Raw genomic sequence first — 22,091 nt, 5'->3', positions numbered from 1 at the left:
TCTTGGCTAAGGTGTCTTGGCTAATGTGTCTTGGCTAAGGTGTCTTGGCTAATGTGTCTTGGCTAATGTGTCTTGGCTAATGTGTCTTGGCTAATGTGTCTTGGCTAAGGTGTCTTGGCTAAGGTGTCTTGGCTAAGGTGTCTTGGCTAATGTGTCTTGGCCAAGGTGTCTTGGCTAATGTGTCTTGGCTAATGTGTCTTGGCTAAGGTGTCTTGGCTAATGTGTCTTGGCTAAGGTGTCTTGGCTTATGTGTCTTGGCTAAGGTGTCTTGGCTAAGGTGTCTTGGCTAATGTGTCTTCGCTAATGTGTCTTGGCTAATGTGTCTTGGCTAAGGTGTCTCGGCTAATGTGTCTTGGCTAATGTGTCTTGGCTACGGTGTCTTGGCTAAGGTGTCTTGGCTAAGGTGTCTTGGCTAATGTGTCTTGGCTAATGTGTCTTGGCTAATGTGTCTTGGCTAAGGTGTCTTGGCTAATGTGTCTTGGCTAAGGTGTCTTGGCTAATGTGTCTTGGCTAAGGTGTCTCGGCTAATGTGTCTTGGCTAAGGTGTCTTGGCTAATGTGTCTTGGCTAATGTGTCTTGGCTAAGGTGTCTTCGCTAATGTGTCTTGGCTAAGGTGTCTTGGCTAAGGTGTCTTGGCTAAGGTGTCTTGGCTAAGGTGTCTTGGCTTATGTGTCTTGGCTAAGGTGTCTTGGCTAAGGTGTCTTGGCTAATGTGTCTTGGCTAATGTGTCTTGGCTAATGTGTCTTGGCTAAGGTGTCTCGGCTAATGTGTCTTGGCTAATGTGTCTTGGCTACGGTGTCTTGGCTAAGGTGTCTTGGCTAAGGTGTCTTGGCTAAGGTGTCTTGGCTAAGGTGTCTTGGCTAATGTGTCTTGGCTAATGTGTCTTGGCTAAAGTGTCTTGGCTAAGGTGTCTCGGCTAATGTGTCTTGGCTAAGGTGTCTTGGCTAAGGTGTCTCGGCTAATGTGTCTTGGCTAAGGTGTCTTGGCTAATGTGTCTTGGCTAATGTGTCTTGGCTAAAATGTCTTGGCAAATGCGTCTTGGCTAAAGTGCCTTGGCTAAGGTGTCTTGGCTAAGGTGTCTTGGCTAATGTGTCTTGGCTAATGTGTCTTGGCTAATGTGTCTTGGCTAATGTGTCTTGGCTAATGTGTCTTGGCTAATGTGTCTTGGCTAAGGTGTCTTGGCTAATGTGTCTTGGCTAAGGTGTCTTGGCTAATGTGTCTTGGCTAAGGTGTCTTGGCTAAGGTGTCTTGGCTAAGGTGTCTTGGCTAAGGTGTCTTGGCTAAGGTGTCTTGGCTAATGTGTCTTGGCTAAGGTGTCTTGGCTAAGGTGTCTTGGCTAATGTGTCTCGGCTAATGTGTCTTGGCTAATGTGTCTTGGCTAAGGTGTCTTGGCTAAGGTGTCTCGGCTAATGTGTCTTGGCTAATGTGTCTTGGCTAAGGTGTCTTGGTTAAGGTGTCTTGGCTAAGGTGTCTTGGCTAATGTGTCTCGGCTAATGTGTCTTGGCTAATGTGTCTTGGCTAAGGTGTCTTGGCTAATGTGTCTTGGCTAAGGTGTCTTGGCTAAGGTGTCTTGGCTAAGGTGTCTTGGCTAAGGTGTCTTGGCTAATGTGTCTTGGCTAAGGTGTCTTGGCTAATGTATCTTGGCTAAGGTGTCTTGGCTAAGGTGTCTCGGCTAATGTGTCTTGGCTAAGGTGTCTTGGCTAAGGTGTCTTGGCTAAGGTGTCTTGGCTAATGTGTCTTGGCTAAGGTGTCTTGGCTAAGGTGTCTTGGCTAAGGTGTCTTGGCTAATGTGTCTTGGCTAAGGTGTCTTGGCTAATGTGTCTTGGCTAAGGTGTCTTGGCTAAGGTGTCTTGGCTAATGTGTCTTGGCTAATGTGTCTTGGCTAAGGTGTATTGGCTAAGGTGTCTTGGCTAATGTGTCTTGGCTAAGGTGTCTTGGCTAATGTGTCTTGGCTAAGGTGTCTTGGCTAAGGTGTCTTGGCTAATGTGTCTTGGCTAATGTGTCTTGGCTAATGTGTCTCGGCTAAAGTGTCTTGGCTAAGGTGTCTTGGCTAAGGTGTCTTGGCTAAGGTGTCTTGGCTAATGTGTCTTGGCTAAGGTGTCTTAGCTAATGTGTCTTGGCTAAGGTGTCTTGGCTAATGTGTCTTGGCTAATGTGTCTTGGCTAAGGTGTCTTGGCTAAGGTGTCTTGGCTAAGGTGTCTCGGCTAATGTGTCTTGGCTAAGGTGTCTTGGCTAATGTGTCTTGGCTAAGGTGTCTTGGCTAAGGTGTCTTGGCTAAGGTGTCTTGGCTAAGGTGTCTTGGCTAATGTGTCTTGGCTAATGTGTCTTGGCTAAGGTGTCTTGGCTAATGTGTCTTGGCTAAGGTGTCTTGGCTAAGGTGTCTTGGCTAATGTGTCTTGGCTAATGTGTCTTGGCTAAGGTGTCTTGGCTAAGGTGTCTTGGCTAAGGTGTCTTGGCTAATGTGTCTTGGCTAAGGTGTCTCGGCCAATGTGTCTTGGATAATGTGTCTTGGCTAAGGTGTCTTGGCTAAGGTTTCTCGGCTAATGTGTCTTGGCTAAGGTGTCTTGGCTAAGGTGTCTTGGCTAAGGTGTCTTGGCTAATGTGTCTTGGCTAATGTGTCTTGGCTAATGTGTCTTGGCTAATGTGTCTTGGCTAAGGTGTCTTGGCTAATGTGTCTTGGCTAAGGTGTCTTGGCTAAGGTGTCTTGGCTAATGTGTCTCGGCTAATGTGTCTTGGCTAAGGTGTCTTGGCTAAGGTGTCTTGGCTAATGTGTCTTGGCTAAGGTGTCTTGGCTAATGTGTCTTGGCTAAGGTGTCTTGGCTAAGGTGTCTTGGCTAATGTGTCTCGGCTAATGTGTCTTGGCTAATGTATCTTGGCTAAGGTGTCTTGGCTAATGTGTCTTGGCTAAGGTGTCTTGGCTAATGTATCTTGGCTAAGGTGTCTTGGCTAAGGTGTCTTGGCTAATGTGTCTTGGCTAATGTGTCTTGGCTAAGGTGTCTTGGCTAAGGTGTCTTGGCTAAGGTGTCTTGGCTAAGGTGTCTTGGCTAAGCTGTCTTGGCTAAGGTGTCTTGGCTAAGGTGTCTTGGCTAATGTGTCTTGGCTAATGTGTCTTGGCTAAGGTGTCTTGGCTAAGGTGTCTCGGCTAATGTGTCTTGGCTAAGGTGTCTTGGCTAATGTGTCTTGGCTAAGGTGTCTTGGCTAATGTGTCTTGGCTAATGTGTCTTGGCTAATGTGTCTTGGCTAATGTGTCTTGGCTAAGGTGTCTTGGCTAAGGTGTCTTGGCTAAGGTGTCTTGGCTAATGTGTCTTGGCCAAGGTGTCTTGGCTAATGTGTCTTGGCTAAGGTGTCTTGGCTAATGTGTCTTGGCTAATGTGTCTTGGCTAAGGTGTCTTGGCTTATGTGTCTTGGCTAAGGTGTCTTGGCTAAGGTGTCTTGGCTAATGTGTCTTGGCTAATGTGTCTTGGCTAATGTGTCTTGGCTAAGGTGTCTCGGCTAATGTGTCTTGGCTAATGTGTCTTGGCTACGGTGTCTTGGCTTAGGTGTCTTGGCTAAGGTGTCTTGGCTAATGTGTCTTGGCTAATGTGTCTTGGCTAATGTGTCTTGGCTAAGGTGTCTTGGCTAATGTGTCTTGGCTAAGGTGTCTTGGCTAATGTGTCTTGGCTAAGGTGTCTCGGCTAATGTGTCTTGGCTAAGGTGTCTTGGCTAATGTGTCTTGGCTAATGTGTCTTGGCTAAGGTGTCTTCGCTAATGTGTCTTGGCTAAGGTGTCTTGGCTAAGGTGTCTTGGCTAAGGTGTCTTGCCTTATGTGTCTTGGCTAAGGTGTCTTGGCTAAGGTGTCTTGGCTAATGTGTCTTGGCTAATGTGTCTTGGCTAATGTGTCTTGGCTAAGGTGTCTCGGCTAATGTGTCTTGGCTAATGTGTCTTGGCTACGGTGTCTTGGCTAATGTGTCTTGGCTAAGGTGTCTTGGCTAAGGTGTCTTGGCTAATGTGTCTTGGCTAATGTGTCTTGGCTAAAGTGTCTTGGCTAAGGTGTCTCGGCTAATGTGTCTTGGCTAAGGTGTCTTGGCTAAGGTGTCTCGGCTAATGTGTCTTGGCTAAGGTGTCTTGGCTAATGTGTCTTGGCTAATGTGTCTTGGCTAAAATGTCTTGGCAAATGCGTCTTGGCTAAAGTGCCTTGGCTAAGGTGTCTTGGCTAAGGTGTCTTGGCTAATGTGTCTTGGCTAATGTGTCTTGGCTAATGTGTCTTGGCTAATGTGTCTTGGCTAATGTGTCTTGGCTAATGTGTCTTGGCTAAGGTGTCTTGGCTAATGTGTCTTGGCTAAGGTGTCTTGGCTAATGTGTCTTGGCTAAGGTGTCTTGGCTAAGGTGTCTTGGCTAAGGTGTCTTGGCTAATGTGTCTCGGCTAATGTGTCTTGGCTAATGTGTCTTGGCTAAGGTGTCTTGGCTAATGTGTCTTGGCTAAGGTGTCTTGGCTAAGGTGTCTTGGCTAAGGTGTCTTGGCTAAGGTGTCTTGGCTAATGTGTCTTGGCTAAGGTGTCTTGGCTAAGGTGTCTTGGCTAATGTGTCTCGGCTAATGTGTCTTGGCTAATGTGTCTTGGCTAAGGTGTCTTGGCTAAGGTGTCTCGGCTAATGTGTCTTGGCTAATGTGTCTTGGCTAAGGTGTCTTGGCTAAGGTGTCTTGGCTAAGGTGTCTTGGCTAATGTGTCTCGGCTAATGTGTCTTGGCTAATGTGTCTTGGCTAAGGTGTCTTGGCTAATGTGTCTTGGCTAAGGTGTCTTGGCTAAGGTGTCTTGGCTAAGGTGTCTTGGCTAAGGTGTCTTGGCTAATGTGTCTTGGCTAAGGTGTCTTGGCTAATGTATCTTGGCTAAGGTGTCTTGGCTAAGGTGTCTCGGCTAATGTGTCTTGGCTAATGTGTCTTGGCTAAGGTGTCTTGGCTAATGTGTCTTGGCTAAGGTGTCTTGGCTAATGTGTCTCGGCTAATGTGTCTTGGCTAAGGTGTCTTGGCTAAGGTGTCTTGGCTAAGGTGTCTTGGCTAATGTGTCTTGGCTAAGGTGTCTTGGCTAAGGTGTCTTGGCTAATGTGTCTTGGCTAAAGTGTCTTGGCTAAGGTGTCTCGGCTAATGTGTCTTGGCTAATGTGTCTTGGCTAATGTGTCTTGGCTAAGGTGTCTTGGCTAATGTGTCTTGGCTAATGTGTCTTGGCTAATGTGTCTTGGCTAATGTGTCTTGGCTAAGGTGTGTTGGCTAAGGTGTCTTGGCTAATGTGTCTTGGCTAAGGTGTCTTGGCTAATGTGTCTCGGCTAATGTGTCTTGGCTAATGTGTCTTGGCTAAGGTGTCTTGGCTAATGTGTCTTGGCTAAGGTGTCTTGGCTAAGGTGTCTTGGCTAAGGTGTCTTGGCTAAGGTGTCTTGGCTAATGTGTCTTGGCTAAGGTGTCTTGGCTAATGTATCTTGGCTAAGGTGTCTTGGCTAAGGTGTCTTGGCTAATGTGTCTTGGCTAAGGTGTCTTGGCTAATGTGTCTTGGCTAAGGTGTCTTGGCTAATGTGTCTTGGCTAATGTGTCTTGGCTAAGGTGTCTCGGCTAATGTGTCTTGGCTAATGTGTCTTGGCTAATGTGTCTTGGCTAAGGTGTCTTGGCTAATGTGTCTTGGCTAATGTGTCTTGGCTAATGTGTCTTGGCTAAAGTGTCTTGGCTAATGTGTCTTGGCTACGGTGTGTTGGCTAAGGTGTCTAGGCTAATGTGTCTTGGCTAATGTGTCTTGGCTAATGTGTCTTGGCTAATGTGTCTTGGCTAAGGTGTCTTGGCTAATGTGTCTTGGCTAATGTGTCTTGGCTAAGGTGTCTTGGCTAAGGTGTCTTGGCTAAGGTGTCTTGGCTAAGGTGTCTTGGCTAATGTGTCTTGGCTAATGTGTCTTGGCTAAGGTGTCTTCGCTAATGTGTCTTGGCTAAGGTGTCTTGGCTAATGTGTCTTGGCTAAGGTGTCTTGGCTAATGTGTCTTGGATAATGTGTCTTGGCTAAGGTGTCTTGGCTAAGGTGTCTTTGCTAATGTGTCTTGGCTAAGGTGTCTTGGCTAATGCGTCTTGGCTAAGGTGTCTTGGCTAAGGTGTCTTGGCAAATGCGTCTTGGCTAAAGTGCCTTGGCTAATGTGTCTTAGCTAAGGTGTCTTGGCTAAGGTGTCTTGGCTAAGGTGTCTTGGCTAATGTGTCTTGGCTAAGGTGTCTTGGCTAAGGTGTCTTGGCTAATGTGTCTTGGCTAATGTGTCTTGGCTAAGGTGTCTTGGCTAAGGTGTCTTGGCTAAGGTGTCTTGGCTAAGGTGTCTTGGCTAAGGTGTCTTGGCTAATGTGTCTTGGCTAAGGTGTCTTGGCTAATGTATCTTGGCTAAGGTGTCTTGGCTAAGGTGTCTTGGCTAATGTGTCTTGGCTAATGTGTCTTGGCTAATGTGTCTTGGCTACGGTGTCTTGGCTAAGGTGTCTTGGCTAAGGTGTCTCGGCTAATGTGTCTTGGCTAATGTGTCTTGGCTAAGGTGTCTTGGCTAATGTGTCTTGGCTAATGTGTCTTGGCTAAGGTGTCTTGGCTAATGTGTCTTGGCTAATGTGTCTTGGCTAATGTGTCTTGGCTAATGTGTCTTGGCTAAGGTGTCTTGGCTAAGGTGTCTTGGCTAAGGTGTCTTGGCTAATGTGTCTTGGCTAATGTGTCTTGGCTAATGTGTCTTGGCTAATGTGTCTTGGCTAAGGTGTCTTGGCTAAGGTGTCTTGACTAAGGTGTCTTGGCTAAAGTGTCTTGGCTAAGGTGTCTTGGCTAATGCGTCTTGGCTAAGGTGTCTTGGCTAAGGTGTCTTGGCTAAGGTGTCTTGGCTAAGGTGTCTTGGCAAATGCGTCTTGGCTAAAGTGCCTTGGCTAAGGTGTCTTGGCTAATGTGTCTTGGCTAAAGTGTCTTGGCTAAGGTGTCTTGGCTAAGGTGTCTTGGCTAAGGTGTCTTGGCTAATGTGTCTTGGCTAAGGTGTCTTGGCTAATGTATCTTGGCTAAGGTGTCTTGGCTAAGGTGTCTTGGCTAATGTGTCTTGGCTAATGTGTCTTGGCTAATGTGTCTTGGCTACGGTGTCTTGGCTAAGGTGTCTTGGCTAAGGTGTCTTGGCTAATGTGTCTTGGCTAATGTGTCTTGGCTAATGTGTCTTGGCTAAGGTGTCTTGGCTAATGTGTCTTGGCTAAGGTGTCTCGGCTAATGTGTCTTGGCTAAGGTGTCTTGGCTAATGTGTCTTGGCTAAGGTGTCTTGGCTAAGGTGTCTTGGCTAATGTGTCTTGGCTAAGGTGTCTTGGCTAATGTGTCTTGGCTAATGTGTCTTGGCTAAGGTGTCTTGGCTAATGTGTCTTGGCTAAGGTGTCTTGGCTAAGGTGTCTTGGCTAATGTGTCTCGGCTAATGTGTCTTGGCTAATGTGTCTTGGCTAAGGTGTCTTGGCTAAGGTGTCTCGGCTAATGTGTCTTGGCTAATGTGTCTTGGCTAAGGTGTCTTGGCTAAGGTGTCTTGGCTAAGGTGTCTTGGCTAATGTGTCTCGGCTAAGGTGTCTTGGCTAATGTGTCTTGGCTAAGGTGTCTTGGCTAATGTGTCTTGGCTAAGGTGTCTTGGCTAAGGTGTCTTGGCTAAGGTGTCTTGGCTAATGTGTCTTGGCTAAGGTGTCTTGGCTAATGTATCTTGGCTAAGGTGTCTTGGCTAAGGTGTCTTGGCTAATGTGTCTTGGCTAATGTGTCTTGGCTAAGGTGTCTTGGCTAAGGTGTCTTGGCTAAGGTGTCTTGGCTAAGGTGTCTTGGCTAAGGTGTCTTGGCGAAGGTGTCTTGGCTAAGGTGTCTTGGCTAATGTGTCTTGGCTAATGTGTCTTGGCTAAAGTGTCGTGGCTAAGGTGTCTCGGCTAATGTGTCTTGGCTAATGTGTCTTGGCTAATGTGTCTTGGCTAAGGTGTCTTGGCTAATGTGTCTTGGCTTATGTGTCTTGGCTAATGTGTCTTGGCTAAGGTGTCTTGGCTAAGGTGTCTTGGCTAATGTATCTTGGCTAAGGTGTCTTGGCTAAGGTGTCTTGGCTAAGGTGTCTTGGCTAAGGTGTCTTGGCTAAGGTGTCTTGGCTAAGGTGTCTTGGCTAAGGTGTCTTGGCTAAGGTGTCTTGGCTAATGTGTCTTGGCTAATGTGTCTTGGCTAAAGTGTCGTGGCTAAGGTGTCTCGGCTAATGTGTCTTGGCTAATGTGTCTTGGCTAATGTGTCTTGGCTAAGGTGTCTTGGCTAATGTGTCTTGGCTTATGTGTCTTGGCTAATGTGTCTTGGCTAAGGTGTCTTGGCTAAGGTGTGTTGGCTAAGGTGTCTTGGCTAATGTGTCTCGGCTAATGTGTCTTGGCTAATGTGTCTTGGCTAAGGTGTCTTGGCTAATGTGTCTTGGCTAAGGTGTCTTGGCTAAGGTGTCTTGGCTAATGTGTCTTGGCTAAGGTGTCTTGGCTAATGTGTCTTGGCTAAGGTGTCTTGGCTAATGTGTCTTGGCTAATGTGTCTTGGCTAAGGTGTCTTCGCTAATGTGTCTTGGCTAAGGTGTCTTGGCTAATGTGTCTTGGCTAAGGTGTCTTGGCTAATGTGTCTTGGCTAATGTGTCTTGGCTAATGTGTCTTGGCTAAGGTGTCTTGGCTAAGGTGTCTTTGCTAATGTGTCTTGGCTAATGTGTCTTGGCTAATGCGTCTTGGCTAAGGTGTCTTGGCTAAGGTGTCTTGGCTAATGTGTCTAGGCTAAGGTGTCTTGGCAAATGCGTCTTGGCTAAAGTGCCTTGGCTAAGGTGTCTTGGCTAAGGTGTCTTGGCTAAGGTGTCTTGGCTAAGGTGTCTTGGCTAATGTGTCTTGGCTAAGGTGTCTTGGCTTAGGTGTCTTGGCTAATGTGTCTTGGCTAATGTGTCTTGGCTAAGGTGTCTTGGCTAAGGTGTCTTGGCTAAGGTGTCTTGGCTAATGTGTCTTGGCTAATGTGTCTTGGCTAAGGTGTCTTGGCTAATGTGTCTTGATTAATGTGTCTTGGCTAAGGTGTCTTGGCTAATGTGTCTTGGCTAAGGTGTCTTGGCTAAGGTGTCTTGGCTAAGGTGTCTTGGCTAATGTGTCTTGGCTAAGGTGTCTTGGCTAAGGTGTCTTGGCTAATGTGTCTTGGCTAATGTGTCTTGGCTAAAGTGTCTTGGCTAAGGTGTCTTGGCTAATGTGTCTTGGCTAATGTGTCTTGGCTAAGGTGTCTTGGCTAAGGTGTCTTGGCTAATGTGTCTTGGCTAATGTGTCTTGGCTAAAGTGTTTTGGCTAAGGTGTCTTGGCTAAGGTGTCTTGGCTAATGTGTCTTGGCTAATGTGTCTTGGCTAAGGTGTCTTGGCTAAGGTGTCTTGGCTAAGGTGTCTTTGCTAAGGTGTCTTGGCTAATGTGTCTTGGCTAATGTGTCTTGGCTAAGGTGTCTTGGCTAATGTGTCTTGGCTAAGGTGTCTTGGCTAATGTGTCTTGGCTAAGGTGTCTTGGCTAATGTGTCTTGGCTAAGGTGTCTTTGCTCATGTGTCTTGGCTAATGTGTCTTGGCTAAGGTGTCTTGGCTAATGTGTCTTGGCTAAGGTGTCTTGGCTAATGTGTCTTGGTTAATGTGTCTTGGATAATGTGTCTTTGCTAAGGTGTCTTGGCTAATGTGTCTTTGCTAAGGTGTCTTGGCTAATGTGTCTTGGCTAAGGTGTCTTGGCTAATGTGTCTTGGCTAAGGTGTCTTGGCTAATGTGTCTTGGCTAAGGTGTGTTGGCTAAGGTGTCTTGGCTAAGGTGTCTTGGCTAAGGTGTCTTGGCTAAGGTGTCTTGGCTAATGTGTCTTGGCTAAAGTGTCTTGGCTAAGGTGTCTTGGCTAAGGTGTCTTGGCTAATGTGTCTTGGCTAAGGTGTCTTGGCTAATGTGTCTTGGCTAAGGTGTCTTGGCTAATGTGTCTTGGCTAAGGTGTCTTGGCTAATGTGTCTTGGCTAATGTGTCTTGGCTAAGGTGTCTTCGCTAATGTGTCTTGGCTAAGGTGTCTTGGCTAATGTGTCTTGGCTAAGGTGTCTTGGCTAATGTGTCTTGGCTAATGTGTCTTGGCTAAGGTGTCTTGGCTAAGGTGTCTTGGCTAATGTGTCTTGGCTAAGGTGTCTTGGCAAATGCGTCTTGGCTAAAGTGCCTTTTCTAAGGTGTCTTGGCTAAGGTGTCTTGGCTAAGGTGTCTTGGCTAAGGTGTCTTGGCTAATGTGTCTTGGCTAAGGTGTCTTGGCTAAGGTGTCTTGGCTAATGTGTCTTGGCTAATGTGTCTTGGCTAAGGTGTCTTGGCTAAGGTGTCTTGGCTAAGGTGTCTTGGCTAAGGTGTCTTGGCTAATGTGTCTTGGCTAATGTGTCTTGGCTAAGGTGTCTTGGCTAAGGTGTCTTGGCTAATGTGTCTTGGTTAATGTGTCTTGGCTAAGGTGTCTTGGCTAATGTGTCTTGGCTAAGGTGTCTTGGCTAATGTGTCTTGGCTAAGGTGTGTTGGCTAAGGTGTCTTGGCTAAGGTGTCTTGGCTAAGGTGTCTTGGCTAATGTGTCTTGGCTAATGTGTCTTGGCTAAAGTGTCTTGGCTAATGTGTCTTGGCTAAGGTGTCTTGGCTAAGGTGTCTTGGCTAATGTGTCTTGGCTAATGTGTCTTGGCTTAAGTGTCTTGGCTAAGGTGTCTTGGCTAAGGTGTCTTGGGTAAGGTGTCTTGGCTAATGTGTCTTGGCTAAGGTGTCTTGGCTAATGTGTCTTGGCTAAGGTGTCTTGGCTAAGGTGTCTTGGCTAATGTGTCTTGGCTAAGGTGTCTTGGCTAAGGTGTCTTGGCTAATGTGTCTTGGCTAATGTGTCTTGGCTAAGGTGTCTTGGCTAAGGTGTCTTGGCTAATGTGTCTTGGCTAAGGTGTCTTGGCAAATGCGTCTTGGCTAAAGTGCCTTTTCTAAGGTGTCTTGGCTAAGGTGTCTTGGCTAAGGTGTCTTGGCTAAGGTGTCTTGGCTAATGTGTCTTGGCTAAGGTGTCTTGGCTAAGGTGTCTTGGCTAATGTGTCTTGGCTAATGTGTCTTGGCTAAGGTGTCTTGGCTAAGGTGTCTTGGCTAAGGTGTCTTGGCTAAGGTGTCTTGGCTAAGGTGTCTTGGCTAATGTGTCTTGGCTAATGTGTCTTGGCTAAGGTGTCTTGGCTAAGGTGTCTTGGCTAATGTGTCTTGGTTAATGTGTCTTGGCTAAGGTGTCTTGGCTAATGTGTCTTGGCTAAGGTGTCTTGGCTAATGTGTCTTGGCTAAGGTGTGTTGGCTAAGGTGTGTTGGCTAAGGTGTCTTGGCTAAGGTGTCTTGGCTAATGTGTCTTGGCTAATGTGTCTTGGCTAAAGTGTCTTGGCTAATGTGTCTTGGCTAAGGTGTCTTGGCTAAGGTGTCTTGGCTAATGTGTCTTGGCTAATGTGTCTTGGCTAAGGTGTCTTGGCTAATGTGTCTTGGCTAAGGTGTCTTTGCTAAGGTGTCTTGGCTAATGTGTCTTGGCTAATGTGTCTTGGCTAAGGTGTCTTGGCTAATGTGTCTTGGCTAATGTGTCTTGGCTAAGGTGTCTTGGCTAATGTGTCTTGGCTAATGTGTCTTGGCTAATGTGTCTTGGCTAAGGTGTCTTAGCTAATGTGTCTTGGCTAAAGTGTCTTGGCTAAGGTGTCTTGGCTAAGGTGTTTTGGCTAATGTGTCTTGGCTAATGTGTCTTGGCTAATGTGTCTTGGCTAAGGTGTCTTGGCTAATGTGTCTTGGCTAATGTGTCTTGGCTAAGGTGTCTTGGCTAAGGTGTCTTGGCTAAGGTGTCTTGGCTTATGTGTCTTGGCTAATGTGTCTTGGCTAAGGTGTCTTGGCTAAGGTGTCTTGGCTAATGTGTCTTGGCTAATGTGTCTTGGCTAATGTGTCTTGGCTAAGGTGTCTTGGCTAAGGTGTCTTGGCTAATGTGTCTTGGCTAATGTGTCTTGGCTAAAGTGTCTTGGCTAATGTGTCTTGGCTAAGGTGTCTTGGCTAAGGTGTCTTGGCTAATGTGTCTTGGCTAATGTGTCTTGGCTTAAGTGTCTTGGCTAAGGTGTCTTGGCTAAGGTGTCTTGGGTAAGGTGTCTTGGCTAATGTGTCTTGGCTAAGGTGTCTTGGCTAATGTGTCTTGGCTAAGGTGTCTTGGCTAAGGTGTCTTGGCTAATGTGTCTTGGCTAAGGTGTCTTGGCTAAGGTGTCTTGGCTAATGTGTCTTGGCTAATGTGTCTTGACTAATGTGTCTTGGCTAAGGTGTCTTGGCTAATGTGTCTTGGCTAAGGTGTCTTGGCTAAGGTGTCTTGGCTAATGTGTCTCGGCTAATGTGTCTTGGCTAAGGTGTCTTGGCTAAGGTGTCTTGGCTAATGTGTCTTGGCTAATGTGTCTCGGCTAATGTGTCTTGGCTTATGTGTCTTGGCTAAGGTGTCTTGGCTAAGGTGTCTTGGCTAAGGTGTCTTGGCTAATGTGTCTTGGCTAATGTGTCTTGGCTATGGTGTCTTGGCTAATGTGTCTTGGCTAAGGTGTCTTGGCTAAGGTGTCTTGGCTAATGTGTCTTGGCTAAGGTGTCTTGGCTAAGGTGTCTTGGCTAAGGTGTCTCGGCTAATGTGTCTTGGCTAATGTGTCTTGGCTAATGTGTCTTGGCTAAGGTGTCTTGGCTAATGTGTCTTGGCTAATGTGTCTTGGCTAATGTGTCTTGGCTAAGGTGTCTTAGCTAATGTGTCTTGGCTAAAGTGTCTTGGCTAAGGTGTCTTGGCTAAGGTGTCTTGGCTAATGTGTCTTGGCTAATGTGTCTTGGCTAATGTGTCTTGGCTAAGGTGTCTTGGCTAATGTGTCTTGGCTAAGGTGTCTTGGCTAAAGTGTCTTGGCTAACGTGTTTTGGCTAAGGTGTCTTGGCTAAGGTGTCTTGGCTAATGTGTCTTGGCTAAGGTGTCTTGCCTAATGTGTCTTGGCTAAGGTGTCTTGGCTAAGGTGTCTTGGCTAATGTGTCTTGGCTAAGGTGTCTTGGCTAAGGTGTCTTGGCTAATGTGTCTTGGCTAATTTGTCTTGGCTAATGTGTCTTGGCTAAGGTGTCTTGGCTAATGTGTCTTGGCTAATGTGTCTTGGCTAAGGTGTCTTGGCTAAGGTGTCTTGGCTAAGGTGTCTTGGCTTATGTGTCTTGGCTAATGTGTCTTGGCTAAGGTGTCTTGGCTAAGGTGTCTTGGCTAATGTGTCTTGGCTAATGTGTCTTGGCTAATGTGTCTTGGCTAAGGTGTCTTGGCTAAGGTGTCTTGGCTAATGTGTCTTGGCTAATGTGTCTTGGCTAAGGTGTCTTGGCTAAGGTGTCTTGGCTAAGGTGTGTTGGCTAATGTGTCTTGGCTAAGGTGTCTTGGCTAAGGTGTCTTGGCTAAGGTGTCTTGGCTAATGTGTCTTGGCTAATGTGTCTTGGCTAAGGTGTCTTGGCTAATGTGTCTTGGCTAAGGTGTCTTGGCTAATGTGTCTTGGCTAAGGTGTCTTGGCTAAGGTGTCTTTGCTAATATGTCTTGGCTAAGGTGTCTTGGCTAAGGTGTCTTGGCTAATGTGTCTTGGCTAAGGTGTCTTGGCTAATGTGTTTTGGCTAATGTGTCTTGGCTAATGTGTCTTGGCTAATGTGTCTCGGCTAATGTGTCTTGGCTAATGTGTCTTGGCTAATGTGTCTTGGCTAAGGTGTCTTGGCTAAGGTGTCTCGGCTAATGTGTCTTGGCTAATGTGTCTTGGCTAAGGTATCTTGGCTAAGGTGTCTTGGCTAAGGTGTCTTGGCTAAGGTGTCTTGGCTAAGGTGTCTTGGCTAAGGTGTCTTGGCTAATGTGTCTTGGCTAAGGTGTCTTGGCTAAGGTGTCTTGGCTAAGGTGTCTCGGCTAATGTGTCTTGGCTAATGTGTCTTGGCTAATGTGTCTTGGCTAATGTGTCTTGGCTAATGTGTCTTGGCTAAGGTGTCTTAGCTAATGTGTCTTGGCTAAAGTGTCTTGGCTAAGGTGTCTTGGCTAAGGTGTCTTGGCTAATGTGTCTTGGCTAATGTGTCTTGGCTAATGTGTCTTGGCTAATGTGTCTTGGCTAAGGTGTCTTGGCTAAGGTGTCTTGGCTAATGTGTCTTGGCTAATGTGTCTTGGCTAAGGTGTCTTGGCTAAGGTGTCTTGGCTAAGGTGTGTTGGCTAATGTGTCTTGGCTAAGGTGTCTTCGCTAATGTGTCTTGGCTAAGGTGTCTTGGCTAATGTGTCTTGGCTAAGGTGTCTTGGCTAATGTGTCTTGGCTAATGTGTCTTGGCTAAGGTGTCTTGGCTAAGGTGTCTTGGCTAATGTGTCTTGGCTAAGGTGTCTTGGCAAATGCGTCTTGGCTAAAGTGCCTTTTCTAAGGTGTCTTGGCTAAGGTGTCTTGGCTAAGGTGTCTTGGCTAAGGTGTCTTGGCTAATGTGTCTTGGCTAAGGTGTCTTGGCTAAGGTGTCTTGGCTAATGTGTCTTGGCTAATGTGTCTTGGCTAAGGTGTCTTGGCTAAGGTGTCTTGGCTAAGGTGTCTTGGCTAAGGTGTCTTGGCTAATGTGTCTTGGCTAATGTGTCTTGGCTAAGGTGTCTTGGCTAAGGTGTCTTGGCTAATGTGTCTTGGTTAATGTGTCTTGGCTAAGGTGTCTTGGCTAATGTGTCTTGGCTAAGGTGTCTTGGCTAATGTGTCTTGGCTAAGGTGTGTTGGCTAAGGTGTCTTGGCTAAGGTGTCTTGGCTAAGGTGTCTTGGCTAATGTGTCTTGGCTAATGTGTCTTGGCTAAAGTGTCTTGGCTAATGTGTCTTGGCTAAGGTGTCTTGGCTAAGGTGTCTTGGCTAATGTGTCTTGGCTAATGTGTCTTGGCTTAAGTGTCTTGGCTAAGGTGTCTTGGCTAAGGTGTCTTGGGTAAGGTGTCTTGGCTAATGTGTCTTGGCTAAGGTGTCTTGGCTAATGTGTCTTGGCTAAGGTGTCTTGGCTAAGGTGTCTTGGCTAATGTGTCTTGGCTAAGGTGTCTTGGGTAATGTGTCTTGGCTAAGGTGTCTTGGCTAATGTGTCTTGGCTAAGGTGTCTTGGCTAAGGTGTCTTGGCTAATGTGTCTTGGCTAAGGTGTCTTGGCAAATGCGTCTTGGCTAAAGTGCCTTTTCTAAGGTGTCTTGGCTAAGGTGTCTTGGCTAAGGTGTCTTGGCTAAGGTGTCTTGGCTAATGTGTCTTGGCTAAGGTGTCTTGGCTAAGGTGTCTTGGCTAATGTGTCTTGGCTAATGTGTCTTGGCTAATGTGTCTTGGCTAAGGTGTCTTGGCTAAGGTGTCTTGGCTAAGGTGTCTTGGCTAATGTGTCTTGGCTAATGTGTCTTGGCTAAGGTGTCTTGGCTAAGGTGTCTTGGCTAATGTGTCTTGGTTAATGTGTCTTGGCTAAGGTGTCTTGGCTAATGTGTCTTGGCTAAGGTGTCTTGGCTAATGTGTCTTGGCTAAGGTGTGTTGGCTAAGGTGTCTTGGCTAAGGTGTCTTGGCTAAGGTGTCTTGGCTAATGTGTCTTGGCTAATGTGTCTTGGCTAAAGTGTCTTGGCTAATGTGTCTTGGCTAAGGTGTCTTGGCTAAGGTGTCTTGGCTAATGTGTCTTGGCTAATGTGTCTTGGCTAAGGTGTCTTGGCTAAGGTGTCTTGGCTAAGGTGTCTTTGCTAAGGTGTCTTGGCTAATGTGTCTTGGCTAATGTGTCTTGGCTAAGGTGTCTTGGCTAATGTGTCTTGGCTAATGTGTCTTGGCTAAGGTGTCTTGGCTAATGTGTCTTGGCTAATGTGTCTTGGCTAATGTGTCTTGGCTAAGGTGTCTTAGCTAATGTGTCTTGGCTAAAGTGTCTTGGCTAAGGTGTCTTGGCTAAGGTGTCTTGGCTAATGTGTCTTGGCTAATGTGTCTTGGCTAATGTGTCTTGGCTAATGTGTCTTGGCTAAGGTGTCTTGGCTAATGTGTCTTGGCTAAGGTGTCTTGGCTAAGGTGTCTTGGCTAAGGTGTCTTGGCTTATGTGTCTTGGCTAATGTGTCTTGGCTAAGGTGTCTTGGCTAAGGTGTCTTGGCTAATGTGTCTTGGCTAATGTGTCTTGGCTAATGTGTCTTGGCTAAGGTGTCTTGGCTAAGGTGTCTTGGCTAATGTGTCTTGGCTAATGTGTCTTGGCTAAAGTGTCTTGGCTAATGTGTCTTGGCTAAGGTGTCTTGGCTAAGGTGTCTTGGCTAATGTGTCTTGGCTAATGTGTCTTGGCTTAAGTGTCTTGGCTAAGGTGTCTTGGCTAAGGTGTCTTGGGTAAGGTGTCTTGGCTAATGTGTCTTGGCTAAGGTGTCTTGGCTAATGTGTCTTGGCTAAGGTGTCTTGGCTAAGGTGTCTTGGCTAATGTGTCTTGGCTAAGGTGTCTTGGCTAAGGTGTCTTGGCTAATGTGTCTTGGCTAATGTGTCTTGACTAATGTGTCTTGGCTAAGGTGTCTTGGCTAATGTGTCTTGGCTAAGGTGTCTTGGCTAAGGTGTCTTGGCTAATGTGTCTCGGCTAATGTGTCTTGGCTAAGGTGTCTTGGCTAAGGTGTCTTGGCTAATGTGTCTTGGCTAATGTGTCTCGGCTAATGTGTCTTGGCTTATGTGTCTTGGCTAAGGTGTCTTGGCTAAGGTGTCTTGGCTAAGGTGTCTTGGCTAATGTGTCTTGGCTAATGTGTCTTGGCTATGGTGTCTTGGCTAATGTGTCTTGGCTAAGGTGTCTTGGCTAAGGTGTCTTGGCTAATGTGTCTTGGCTAAGGTGTCTTGGCTAAGGTGTCTTGGCTAAGGTGTCTCGGCTTATGTGTCTTGGCTAATGTGTCTTGGCTAATGTGTCTTGGCTAAGGTGTCTTGGCTAATGTGTCTTGGCTAATGTGTCTTGGCTAATGTGTCTTGGCTAAGGTGTCTTAGCTAATGTGTCTTGGCTAAAGTGTCTTGGCTAAGGTGTCTTGGCTAAGGTGTCTTGGCTAATGTGTCTTGGCTAATGTGTCTTGGCTAATGTGTCTTGGCTAAGGTGTCTTGGCTAATGTGTCTTGGCTAAGGTGTCTTGGCTAAAGTGTCTTGGCTAACGTGTTTTGGCTAAGGTGTCTTGGCTAAGGTGTCTTGGCTAATGTGTCTTGGCTAAGGTGTCTTGCCTAATGTGTCTTGGCTAAGGTGTCTTGGCTAAGGTGTCTTGGCTAATGTGTCTTGGCTAAGGTGTCTTGGCTAAGGTGTCTTGGCTAATGTGTCTTGGCTAATTTGTCTTGGCTAATGTGTCTTGGCTAAGGTGTCTTGGCTAATGTGTCTTGGCTAATGTGTCTTGGCTAAGGTGTCTTGGCTAAGGTGTCTTGGCTAAGGTGTCTTGGCTTATGTGTCTTGGCTAATGTGTCTTGGCTAAGGTGTCTTGGCTAAGGTGTCTTGGCTAATGTGTCTTGGCTAATGTGTCTTGACTAATGTGTCTTGGCTAAGGTGTCTTGGCTAATGTGTCTTGGCTAAGGTGTCTTGGCTAAGGTGTCTTGGCTAATGTGTCTTGGCTAAGGTGTCTTGGCTAAGGTGTGTTGGCTAATGTGTCTTGGCTAAGGTGTCTTGGCTAAGGTGTCTTGGCTAAGGTGTCTTGGCTAATGTGTCTTGGCTAATGTGTCTTGGCTAAGGTGTCTTGGCTAATGTGTCTTGGCTAAGGTGTCTTGGCTAATGTGTCTTGGCTAAGGTGTCTTGGCTAAGGTGTCTTTGCTAATGTGTCTTGGCTAAGGTGTCTTGGCTAAGGTGTCTTGGCTAATGTGTCTTGGCTAAGGTGTCTTGGCTAATGTGTTTTGGCTAATGTGTCTTGGCTAATGTGTCTTGGCTAATGTGTCTCGGCTAATGTGTCTTGGCTAATGTGTCTTGGCTAATGTGTCTTGGCTAAGGTGTCTTGGCTAAGGTGTCTCGGCTAATGTGTCTTGGCTAATGTGTCTTGGCTAAGGTGTCTTGGCTAAGGTGTCTTGGCTAAGGTGTCTTGGCTAAGGTGTCTTGGCTAAGGTGTCTTGGCTTAGGTGTCTTGGCTAATGTGTCTTGGCTAATGTGTCTTGGCTAAGGTGTCTTGGCTAAGGTGTCTTGGCTAATGTGTCTCGGCTAATGTGTCTCGGCTAATGTGTCTTGGATAATGTGTCTTGGCTAATGTGTCTTGGCTAAGGCGTCTTGGCTAAGGTGTCTCGGCTTAGGTGTCTCGGCTAATGTGTCTTGGCTAATGTGTCTTGGCTAAGGTGTCTTGGCTAAGGTGTCTTGGCTAATGTGTCTTGGCTAAGGTGTCTTGGCTAATGTGTCTTTTCTAATGTGTCTTGGCTAAGGTGTCTTGGCTAATGTGTCTTGGCTAAGGTGTCTTGGCTAATGTGTCTTGGCTAATGTGTCTTGGCTAAGGTGTCTTGGCTAATGTGTCTTGGCTAATGTGTCTTGGCTAATGTGTCTTGGCTAATGTGTCTCGGCTAATGTGTCTTGGCTAATGTGTCTTGGCTAATGTGTCTTGGCTAAGGTGTCTTGGCTAAGGTGTCTTGGCTAAGGTGTCTTGGCTAAGGTGTGTTGGCTAAGGTGTCTTGGCTAAGGTGTCTTGGCTAAGGTGTCTTGGCTAAGGTGTCTTGGCTAATGTGTCTTGGCTAATGTGTCTTGGCTAAGGTGTCTTGGCTAAGGTGTCTTGGCTAATGTGTCTCGGCTAATGTGTCTTGGATATTGTGTCTTGGCTAAGGTGTCTTGGCTAAGGTGTCTTGGCTAAGGTGTCTCGGCTTAGGTGTCTCGGCTAATGTGTCTTGGCTAAAGTGTCTTGGCTAAGGTGTCTTGGCTAAGGTGTCTTGGCTAATGTGTCTTGGCTAAGGTGTCTTGGCTAAGGTGTCTTGGCTAAGGTGTCTTGGCTAAGGTGTCTTGGCTAATGTGTCTTGGCTAAGGTGTCTTGGCTAAGGTGTCTCGGCTAATGTGTCTTGGCTAATGTGTCTTGGCTAATGTGTCTTGGCTAATGTGTCTTGGCTAATGTGTCTCGGCTATGGTGTCTTGGCTAACGTGTCTTGGCTAATGTGTCTTGGCTAATGTGTCTTGGCTAATGCGTCTTGGCTAATGTGTCTTGGCTAAGGTGTCTTGGCTAAGGTGTCTTGGCTAATGTGTCTTGGCTAATGTGTCTTGGCTAATGTGTCTTGGCTAAGGTGTCTTGGCTAATGTGTCTTGGCTAAGCTGTCTTGGCTAAGGTGTCTTGGCTAATGTGTCTTGGCTAAGGTGTCTTGGCTAAGGTGTCTCGGCTAATGTGTCTTGGCTAATGTGTCTTGGCTAAGGTGTCTTGGCTAATGTGTCTTGGCTAATGTGTCTCGGCTATGGTGTCTTGGCTAATGTGTCTTGGCTAATGTGTCTTGGCTAATGTGTCTTGGCTAATGCGTCTTGGCTAATGTGTCTTGGCTAAGGTGTCTTGGCTAAGGTGTCTTTTCTAATGTGTCTTGGCTAATGTGTCTTGGCTAATGTGTCTTGGCTAAGGTGTCTTGGCTAATGTGTCTTGGCTAAGGTAACTTGGCTAAAGTGTCTTGGCTAACGTGTCTTGGCTAAGGTGTCTTGGCTAAGGTGTCTTGGCTAATGTGTCTTGGCTAAGGTGTCTCGGCTAATGTGTCTTGGCTAAGGTGTCTTGGCTAAGGTGTCTTGGCTAATGCGTCTTGGCTAAGGTGTCTTGGCTAAGGTGTCTTGGCTAATGTGTCTTGGCTAATTTGTCTTGGCTAATGTGTCTTGGCTAAGGTGTCTTGGCTAATGTGTCTTGGCTAAGGTGTCTTGGCTAATGTTTCTTGGCTAAGGTGTCTTGGCTAATGTGTCTTGGCTAATGTGTCTTGGCTAATGTGTCTTGGCTAAGGTGTCTTGGCTAAGGTGTCTTGACTAATGTGTCTCGGCTAATGTGTCTTGGATAATGTGTCTTGGCTAAGGTGTTTTGGCTAAGGTGTCTTGGCTAAGGTGTCTCGGCTAATATGTCTTGGCTAATGTGTCTTGGCTAAGGTGTCTTGGCTAAGGTGTCTTGGCTAATGTGTCTTGGCTAATGTGTCTTGGCTAAGGTGTCTTGGCTAATGTGTCTTGGCTAAGGTGTCTTGGCTAATGTGTCTTGGCTAAGGTGTCTTGGCTATGGTGTCTTGGCTAATGTGTCTTGGCTAAGGTGTCTTGGCTAAGGTGTCTTGGCTAATGTGTCTTGGCTAAGGTGTCTTGGCTAAGGTGTCTTGGCTAAGGTGTCTCGGCTAATGTGTCTTGGCTAATGTGTCTTGGCTAATGTGTCTATGCTAAGGTGTCTTGGCTAATGTGTCTTGGCTAATGTGTCTTGGCTAATGTGTCTTGGCTAAGGTGTCTTAGCTAATGTGTCTTGGCTAAAGTGTCTTGGCTAAGGTGTCTTGGCTAAGGTGTCTTGGCTAATGTGTCTTGGCTAATGTGTCTTGGCTAATGTGTCTTGGCTAAGGTGTCTTGGCTAATGTGTCTTGGCTAAGGTGTCTTGGCTAAAGTGTCTTGGCTAACGTGTTTTGGCTAAGGTGTCTTGGCTAAGGTGTCTTGGCTAATGTGTCTTGGCTAAGGTGTCTTGCCTAATGTGTCTTGGCTAAGGTGTCTTGGCTAAGGTGTCTTGGCTAATGTGTCTTGGCTAAGGTGTCTTGGCTAAGGTGTCTTGGCTAATGTGTCTTGGCTAATTTGTCTTGGCTAATGTGTCTTGGCTAAGGTGTCTTGGCTAATGTGTCTTGGCTAATGTGTCTTGGCTAAGGTGTCTTGGCTAAGGTGTCTTGGCTAAGGTGTCTTGGCTTATGTGTCTTGGCTAATGTGTCTTGGCTAAGGTGTCTTGGCTAAGGTGTCTTGGCTAATGTGTCTTGGCTAATGTGTCTTGACTAATGTGTCTTGGCTAAGGTGTCTTGGCTAATGTGTCTTGGCTAAGGTGTCTTGGCTAAGGTGTCTTGGCTAATGTGTCTTGGCTAAGGTGTCTTGGCTAAGGTGTGTTGGCTAATGTGTCTTGGCTAAGGTGTCTTGGCTAAGGTGTCTTGGCTAAGGTGTCTTGGCTAATGTGTCTTGGCTAATGTGTCTTGGCTAAGGTGTCTTGGCTAATGTGTCTTGGCTAAGGTGTCTTGGCTAATGTGTCTTGGCTAAGGTGTCTTGGCTAAGGTGTCTTTGCTAATATGTCTTGGCTAAGGTGTCTTGGCTAAGGTGTCTTGGCTAATGTGTCTTGGCTAAGGTGTCTTGGCTAATGTGTTTTGGCTAATGTGTCTTGGCTAATGTGTCTTGGCTAATGTGTCTCGGCTAATGTGTCTTGGCTAATGTGTCTTGGCTAATGTGTCTTGGCTAAGGTGTCTTGGCTAAGGTGTCTTGGCTAATGTGTCTTGGCTAAGGTGTCTTGGCTAAGGTGTCTTGGCTAAGGTGTCTTGGCTAAGGTGTCTTGGCTAAGGTGTCTTGGCTTAGGTGTCTTGGCTAATGTGTCTTGGCTAATGTGTCTTGGCTAAGGTGTCTTGGCTAAGGTGTCTTGGCTAATGTGTCTCGGCTAATGTGTCTCGGCTAATGTGTCTTGGATAATGTGTCTTGGCTAATGTGTCTTGGCTAAGGCGTCTTGGCTAAGGTGTCTCGGCTTAGGTGTCTCGGCTAATGTGTCTTGGCTAATGTGTCTTGGCTAAGGTGTCTTGGCTAAGGTGTCTTGGCTAAGGTGTCTTGGCTAAGGTGTCTTGGCTAATGTGTCTTTTCTAATGTGTCTTGGCTAAGGTGTCTTGGCTAATGTGTCTTGGCTAAGGTGTCTTGGCTAATGTGTCTTGGCTAATGTGTCTTGGCTAAGGTGTCTTGGCTAATGTGTCTTGGCTAATGTGTCTTGGCTAATGTGTCTTGGCTAATGTGTCTCGGCTAATGTGTCTTGGCTAATGTGTCTTGGCTAATGTGTCTTGGCTAAGGTGTCTTGGCTAAGGTGTCTTGGCTAAGGTGTCTTGGCTAAGGTGTGTTGGCTAAGGTGTCTTGGCTAAGGTGTCTTGGCTAAGGTGTCTTGGCTAAGGTGTCTTGGCTAATGTGTCTTGGCTAATGTGTCTTGGCTAAGGTGTCTTGGCTAAGGTGTCTTGGCTAATGTGTCTCGGCTAATGT

The 22,091-nt window shown here is 46.6% G+C and overlaps 1 long non-coding RNA gene across 1 annotated transcript in view; it reads left to right on the top strand.

Moving 5' to 3' along the window:
• LOC125774547 (uncharacterized) overlaps positions 1-22,091 on the top strand; it is a 114,145-nt gene that overhangs the window by 5,706 nt on the left and 86,348 nt on the right. Inside the window, exon 2 of the long non-coding RNA XR_007421035.1 lies at positions 11,338-11,505. This is a non-coding gene — a long non-coding RNA (uncharacterized LOC125774547). The remainder of the gene's footprint in view (positions 1-11,337; positions 11,506-22,091) is intronic.

The sequence above is a fragment of the Anopheles funestus genome, unplaced genomic scaffold, assembly GCF_943734845.2.
Source record: "Anopheles funestus unplaced genomic scaffold, idAnoFuneDA-416_04 scaffold_27_ctg1, whole genome shotgun sequence".
Taxonomy (NCBI): Eukaryota; Metazoa; Arthropoda; class Insecta; order Diptera; family Culicidae; genus Anopheles; species Anopheles funestus.
Note: the sequence above shows the minus strand (reverse complement) of the source record. Positions and strands in the feature narration are given on the sequence as shown.